Genomic DNA, 8,727 nt, shown 5'->3' with positions numbered 1-8,727 from the left:
AGGTTCTCTAAATCTCTTCAGTTTCTTGGCCGATTTTCGATAAGCAAAAGCCACTATCCTAATTTTCTACTTAACACAGATAATAAAGCAAAGCAGGTTTAATACCAGCAAAAATTATGTCAGTTTGAGCATTAATAATTTTATGTCAGTTTATCGATTAATTGGCCAAACAATTTAGTTAAAATCTATAGGCTTGTTTTTCTTGAAATTTCTGGTCTAAAACTCACTTCATATAGCTTCTGGAGTTCTAATATATTTTTATAATATTTTTATTGGTTATTAAGGATTTTTAATTAATTTACATGTTTAATATTACGAAAATTTATCCTTAAGTTTTATAAGTTTATATGGTCTTTAAGTAACTAATATAGCCCCTAGAACCTTGTCATAAATTGTGAAATTTTATTTATTGAGAGTCTCTTAATTATTAAATTATCAAATTTGTTGACTTATCCTTGAGAAAATGTTAGAATTTAAAATATGTTCGTCCTCTAGCCAGACCCTTAAATATATCAGAAAGTCATTATTATATGTGTTGTGCAAATGTGATTTTGGATCGAAGTAGATCCATGGGATGAACCTTATAGTTACCACGTGTAGGTGACTAAAACAAATATATTTATTTGAATTCATGTGATGAATGTGAAAAATTGTTGAAAGTATTCGAGAACTGAAAATCAGAAACAAGAACCGAGGAACTTAAATTCAATTTTGAAATGTACTTTGCATATCTTTTGAATATATTATGATTGTCATAGTATTACATTGTTGAGGAGTTTGTACTCGACGTTAGGCGTTGATTCTGATACAAATAACGGTCATCCGTATCATGGATGACAGTATTTTGCAGGAAAGTTTTGCTTCAAGTTTCGATTCATGCCACAAAATTTATTTTTTTTCCCAAGAATTTAGCTGCATTTTATTTTACTTATTGGTGACTTTGATGATCATGGTGTATTTATGCTTTTATTATCTTTTGAGAAAACAATATGTGTTATTCTCTCAATTGTAACATTTTGAACTTATGTTTTAAACGATTTTAAATTTCAATGGATTTTAGCAATTTAGCATTTAAGACTTTCGCATTATTTATTGTAAACATAATTATTAGTGTGAATTATATATAGGAACTGCTGCACCTGTTACAAGTTGTCCCTTGGCACGCATTCTTTATTTATAGAGAAACACAATACTTAAATCCCTTAACTAGCACTCAAAATAAATGAAACTCGCAAGGAGTCCAAAAAGGCTCAATCCTCACAGGCTAGTCGAAATGTGCCTCAAAAGGTAGTCATCCAAGCCACCAACCAAGCAAACCCAAATCCCCTAAGTCAGGCGGAAAAAAGTCTATTACTTTGTCCCAAAACAGGCACAGGGTTAAGAAAATATGAGTATGCATAAGGCCACAGATGTACACACCAGAAGCTTGCATACTAGTTTCCCAACTTAAAACATTTTTATTGAAAACAGAAAAACAAATCATGAATCTACAATATATACAGTATGTCATGAATGTAAGGGGAACATGTAAAATATATACAAAATAATACATGCCATGCACTAACCTAGACCTAAATGACACTAAATGCACGAACAAATGGATAATGCTGACAATAGTGTTGACCAACTCACCCCCAAGCCAAACCTTTGCTAGTCTCTAGCAAAGAAGGAGAGAGAAGGAAAAGATGAAATGTTTAAAACAGAGGTCAACAAGATTGTCACAATACCCAACACAAACAAAAACTAGTCAATAATAGTGAGGGAAGAAGGTCATACCTAGGGTAGGAGGGTTTCACTCCTAGCACTACCATCACCACCATCATAATGGGCAGAGAACTCTCCGCTCCTTGGAAGAAGTGGAGGCAAGAAGCGCAAGGCTAGAGTGATTGCCTCCCCCAAGCCAGGGTGAAGCTATATTCTTCATTTTTGATGTATTGCTCTTTTGAGCCTCCTTTCTCCTTTTCCTCGCCCTTTCGGGACCGCTAGCATTGACCCTCTCAACATCATCAAATCAATCACAAACAAACCTTGTCGAGAGTCAATGCTAATGGTCGTTTGGATCTGCAAGTTCTAACAAACAACACTACAAACCAAACGTGAGCACTGACTAGAAAAAATGCAATACAATGAAAGAGAACAAAAATGAAACAAAAAATAATATTTACAGTTGGGTTGCCTCCCAACAAGCGCTTCTTTAAGGTCTTTAGCTAGACCTGACTCACTATATAGTGAGTCAAACTCCAGAGGAGTTTGTCAAACTCACTCCCCACAACAGCAGAAGTTGAGGAGTGGAAGAGGGAGAGAAGAAAGAAGAAAAGAAGAAACAAAACAAAGATCGACTTTTCATAATGAGATGAAAAGCCGAAGGAAGAGCGAACGAAGGGAGGGGGGAAGGAAACAAGCGGCAACGCATCACAAGCATCAAGTTGAGCATGATGGAGGGCAATGGGAAGCATCTCACAATGACTAAGAGGTGTAGGATAAGACTCAACAGAAGGCACACTAAGGGTATGCACTTGAGACTCCTTAATCGAGGGCGTATTTACCTCTAAGTCATTGGGTTCACTAGCTAGATGATCATGCATATATGTGAAGGGTTCATCTTGGTGAAGTGCACAAGGCACCTCAACAAGATCCTCACCGGTAGGTGGTGCACCAACACAAGGAACGGGAGAGTCATGATGCAAGAACGTGGGGAATGTAAACTCCTCCCAATTGTACATATCATCATAAAACTCATCCATAAGTTGATCATCAAGAGATGGAGGGGAGTAAGCAACAGAGTAAGGGGATTCTAGGTCATGGTCTAGCGCCAAGGGCACAAGGTGGTCATAAGTACCTAGGCTCTCCTCAAAAGCCCTTTTCAATTGGTTAACACTCCACGTTCCCTCCAATTCATCCGCATAGGTGTATCACTATATGTGTAATCGATAAAAGGGTATGCTAGTGGAACCTCAAGGGGAGGGAAACCAGGATATACTTTTTTAAAGTTGTCCTTAGCCAACCATCTAAAGATGTTTAGACATAGAATCGGGGTTTGGTCAAGGAGTCCGTTTGAGTAAACATCATCCACGAATTCCCTAGTCTCACTATTCAAACCCTTATAAAGGTTAAGGCAAATTCGCCATCATTCAACATTATGCTCATGAGGGAGAGAATCCCCATATCTAACAAAGAATCTCCAAAAAGATTCATGCTCGTATTGATGCAAGGGATAGCAAACCATGAAGAAAAACAAAAATTTCAGAAATAAAAGCTATTCACAAGCACACCAAAACTAAAATCTAAACAAACGCCTTGTCCCCGGCAACGGCGCCATTTTGATAACCAGTTTCTAGCACGTCGTCAATACTAAAAGCCTAGGCTATGCAAACAATATTTATAATCACCCTGATACTACTACAACGAGTGTAATGGTAAGTCGGGGGTCAAACGACAAGGACAAGGGATGCTAGACTAAAGACTTGGTGTGGGAAGGCTATATGAAAGGTTGGTTGGTGGGTGAATTTAACTAATAACAAGAATAAAGATAACTAATAACAAGAACTTAACAATAAAAGACAAGCGGGGAATAGACTATGTCCACCCTAGGATGGTCTATTGGAAATAAAGATAAGCTAGGTCAAGGGATTTCGAATGATAATCAATTAAGACACTCTAGATATCGAGAGGAAGTTGGTGACCCGATAACCCACACGAACTACCTATAATCGCCCTATGTCTCTCTTGGAGTGGCAGTTTAAGATTCGAATCGAATATTTATCAACAACCATCATCAATCTCAACCTTAATCAATAAACATTAAAGACAAGACCAAACCTAGGGTTTCTCTAACCTAAAACCCGTAAAGACACTACTCTAACATACTAGAGATAAAAGCAATAAACAAGAAAAGCATTAAAAGAATTGAAGAACATGAAAGCATTAAATCTAAACTAAGAAAGCATTAAATGAAAGCATTAAAGAAAAGCAATAGAAAGAAGCAATAGAGGAAAGCAAAAAAGACATCAAAACATTAAAGAAATAAACTTACATAAATGAAGTGACATGAAAGTAGATGAAAGCATAAATGAAGAACCACAAATCTACACTAGGGCAAAAAGTAAAGAAAAGGAATAAAAGAATGATGTTCTAGAATGAGGCACAAAGGCACTTAAACTAGGCATGGGGTTTATTCAGATACAAGGGGGTATTTATAAGCTAAGGAACGAAAGGGGTAAAATGCCCTAAAAGCCCTCGGAGTTTGGTTTGCGAAGAAACGAAATCGCGCAGTTTGGGCCTTGAATTCGGTCGAATTGAGGATGCATTCGCCCGAATGAGCACCCATTCGACCGAATGGGGCTCCATTCGGTGTTTCCAGCAAGTCCAGGCACATTTTGATAGAGTTTTGAAACCATTCGCCTGAAGCTATAGCCCATTCGCCGAATTCAGCAGTATTCGACTGAATGGTTGTAACACCCCCATATTTTCCGGATATTTTCTTCTCGATATATTTTATAATTCACTAGTAATATTATTTCTATATATATATATATATATATATTTTATTTATTATTGGGCTTGGTCATGAGATTTGCAATCCTTTTTGGCAATTAGAATTATTTGGGCCTAAACTTTTCCTTAACCCATCTTTTATTTTCAAAAAAAAAAAAAGGAGGGACTTTTGGTGGAGCTTGTAACTCCCTTAAGGTAATGAAGGATCAAGGCATTAATCCCATATAATTAACCCTTCTTAATTCCTTAATCATTTTCATTTTTGACGTCCTTTCATTTCTAAAGTTTTCAAGGACAAAAAAATATATATATATCCTCTCAAAATTCCTCCTAATCCACATTCCCAACTCCATTACCCTTCATCATTTGGTGTTTTCCTTTACAATTTTGTAAGTGTAATTCTTAATCTATGTTGATTCTTAAGTTTTAATTTAAAATTCTATGATTATTATATGTGTTATCTTATAATTCATGTTTAATTTATGAATTTAAAATTTCATGTATGATTTTGGGATGTATTTTTCTATCTAAATTGATGAAGAATGTTTCTTTTTAGAGTTTTTAGATATGCATATATGTGAAGAATAGGATTGGTTTGTGATGGGTGATTTTGAAATTTATATATAAATATGAATGTTCATGTAAAACAAATGTGTGTATGTGTGTTTTTTTTTATATTTGGTGGAAAAGTTATTTATTTATTTTAACTACTATGAGAAATTTATAATTTTTCTAGAGAAAAAAAAAAATACAAATATGTATAAAGAAATTATTGTTGAACAATAAATTTAATCTCAAAGATGGTTCATAAGAATTATATAAATTTGGTCATTAATATTTGATAGGCAATATACCATTTGGAATTCATTTGTTGATGAATTTTGGTGAATCCCGTAGGGTTAGGAAAATGGTAAAAAAATCTGTTTTTGGGACACTTTTTGGCTTGAAAATAGGTTAAAAATACTTAGAGTACATTATGAATTATGAAAATTGGTATCCGAGGGTTTTGATGGCTTCCGGACGCAACGCTGAAGTCGGAATTTCAGTTTGACAGTGTTAACTTACTGTTCTGGACAGAATACTAAATTTGAATTTTATTTGATGTTATGTTGTGATGAAGTATGTTGTTTGATCATGAATTGTTTGCAAGTGTTGACGTGTGTGTGTGTGTGTGCGCCTTGATTGTGGTTTGAGAAAGTGAATATATGCTTATTCCCGTATGTACGATTGAATCGTGTAGGAAGTCGATTCGTGACGGGAAGTTGATAGGTTCATTTAAGATTTGCTTTTGCTTTCTTAAGGTACGTACACGCAGTAAAACTTTGTACATCGTGGATTGGTTGTTATAAAGAAATGATAATAATAATAATAATATATTGAATAAAGTATGAAGATGATGTTATGCTTTCTTAATCAAGAGATATGATTTCAATAACTTGATGAGTAGAGGTAGTATGACCTCACTAACTTTATTGTAGACGTAGTATGACGTCAATTGATGGAAAGAATTTTACTCGCGGTTTATGGGGGCATTATGAGCCACCGCGGGGGTATGCATACTTAACCATAGGCACCGAAGTAAGGCGTGTTGCCTATGGTAGAGACTTGCTTAGGGGTTAGCTCCCCCTAATGTATTGTCTCACTCTTGAAGTTTGGGGTTTGGTCCGGCAGTATGGCCAGGAAAAGTACAGCAGTATGGCTGACTGACTCAATGAATCATTTGAAATTTATTAAAAAGTAAATATTGAACTGTAGCCGACGTATGGAAAGTTGCCATTGTGCATTATGCTATAATGTTAATGTTATAAGAGATGTTTTTGCTGACGTGTACCTTTGATCTTAACGATCCTGCGATGATGTTGTTTTTCCTTGCGGGGTTAATAACTAGCAGTGAGTTAAGTTGCAGGCTGGGGAGTGAGGATTACATCTGAAGAATAAAAGAGATAGAGTACGGAAGGATCTTAATTTCGAACTTTATTAGCTTTTTAGAAATGAATTTATTCAAGAGGCAACTTCGCTCTCGAGGTGTACTCCTTGGACTTTTGGTTTCATATCTTTTATCCGCTGCTTAGACTACGATATCACTAATTAATCTACAATAACTCTAGTAGAACTCGATCCGCAAGTTTTAACTTTAAAAATTTTGTTTTCTCGTGCCTTTATGAAATATTGGTTTAACTCGGGTCCTGCTTGGTTTTCTTTTAAAATATAAAAATCTCTCTTTTAACGATCTGAGTTTTTCCGGGATGTTACAATGGTACTTGGATTCGGTCGAATCCTTGTTCTCCTTGGCCCAATCGAATCTTTGAAGCTTTAGATGGCTTCCGAACTTTGCGAGGACCTTGAGTAGGGCTTGGAAAGCATGTCATGGCTCCGATACGCGCCTCTAATCTTCGATCAAAGTGTCTAAGTCTTGTACGCAACGTAAAATACCTTGAAACCTCCGAAAATACCTGAAATTACCTCAAAACACCATGGAGACAAGAGTAAGGTAAAATCATGCGTAAAGTGTGTAAAAAGCATTCTAAAACGCGAGACTCGACACTACAATGAGGAGATAAATGTGCTATAAAAACGAGCACATCAGCGGGTATGTTTGCAAGTATTTTTTTACTGTTGCTACTCGCCTATTTATCTTGGCGGGCGGCTATTACACATCCAAATGTTTTTTTTTGAAATGTTGTCCAAGCCTATTTGTTTATCTAGTCAGATGTTTCCACCCTGACAAATAACCCTATAAAAAGCTCAAATTTCAATGTCTAAAGACAACTAAAAAAAATAATTTGCTTAAAAATCTTAAAATCAACATTCACCAAACTAATCAACCAATATCCTTCACTACATCTAGGCATGGCCACGGTCCGGGTTGGTCTGGTTCCGTTCCGGTTCCGGTTCCACCCGGTTCCGGTTCCATTTGGAACCTGTCGCGAACGGTTCCGGTTCCGGTTCCGGTTCCGGGCGGTTCCAAACGGTTCCTTGGCGGTTCATGAGGCGGTTCCGGCGTTTCCAACTCACGGGTCGGACCATCGGTTCCATTTATATTTTTTCTTTAAATATTTATATAATAAAAAAATACTATAATATCGCGGACGTACCTTTGATGATTACTTGATTATTAGCGAAATTCATTGCATGTCAAGTTGTCATCGTTATTGAAATATTTACTAAAAAGAATGAAAAAAATAAATTAATAAGAAACGAATCAATGATAATGTCGATAAAGATGATTAATAAAAAAAGAGGGAGAAAATGGACTTGAACCTAGTACCCAAATGAATACTAAGCTGCCTACGTATCCCGAAGGAATCAAAGCCCACGTAGTTCTTTGTCATACCTTTTATTTATAGTTGTTGAATGTTGATTTATCGTTGTCGTTTGTCGGATTGATCTTATTCGTCTTCGTCATCATCATGTGGTTGATTAGATGCTTCCGCTGACTCTCCTCCTGACGATGATGCAGATGTATCCATCATCATCCATGGATCATCATCGTCGTCTTGATCATCATCATTCCTTAGTCCTTGTGTTCGAATCTCCGCTTTATCCCAATCTTTCTTGCAAACACATATTTGAATACTATGTGGAGCAAGACGAGATCGCTTTTCGTCCAAAACTCTTCTACCTGCACTAAAAGCAGACTCCGACGCAATTGTTGACGCGGGAATTGCAAGGATATCCTTTGCAATTCTCGATAAAATGGGAAATTTAACAGATTTTTCTTTCCACCACTCCAAAATATCATAGATACTTTGGTCTATTTCAAAGTGGTGTTTAAGATAACTATCTAGTTCTAAATATGAGGTCGAGGAAGAAGAAGATGATCCTACAAAACTATCATCTTGAGTCATTATGTTAGCTATTACCGAATTATAGTAAGAGGGACGTGCCGAAACGCTAGCACGCCTAGACATATCGCGTTTCGGGTTATATACACTAGCGTAAAAATCATAGAGTTCTGCTAAATATTTTTTACATGTTCCTACATAATTATGTACATCAGTAGACGGGTGATCTAACGATTGGTAATAAAATCCTATTACTTTAGTAAGGACCTCAGTTTTAAAACGTGGGTCCAAAATGGTTGCGATTCCATAAATATAAGGAAAATCGGTAAAATATGCTTGCCATTTTTCCATCATATCTGCAAGAATCAGCCTCAATTTTGGGTTAGTATCTTCATGTGTATATTTAAGGAGATGATAAAAAATAGTAATACATTCACTTATTACTAAG

The sequence above is a fragment of the Amaranthus tricolor genome, chromosome 9 (assembly GCF_026212465.1).
Source record: "Amaranthus tricolor cultivar Red isolate AtriRed21 chromosome 9, ASM2621246v1, whole genome shotgun sequence".
NCBI classification, from domain to species: Eukaryota; Viridiplantae; Streptophyta; class Magnoliopsida; order Caryophyllales; family Amaranthaceae; genus Amaranthus; species Amaranthus tricolor.
This window is presented reverse-complemented; position numbering follows the sequence as displayed.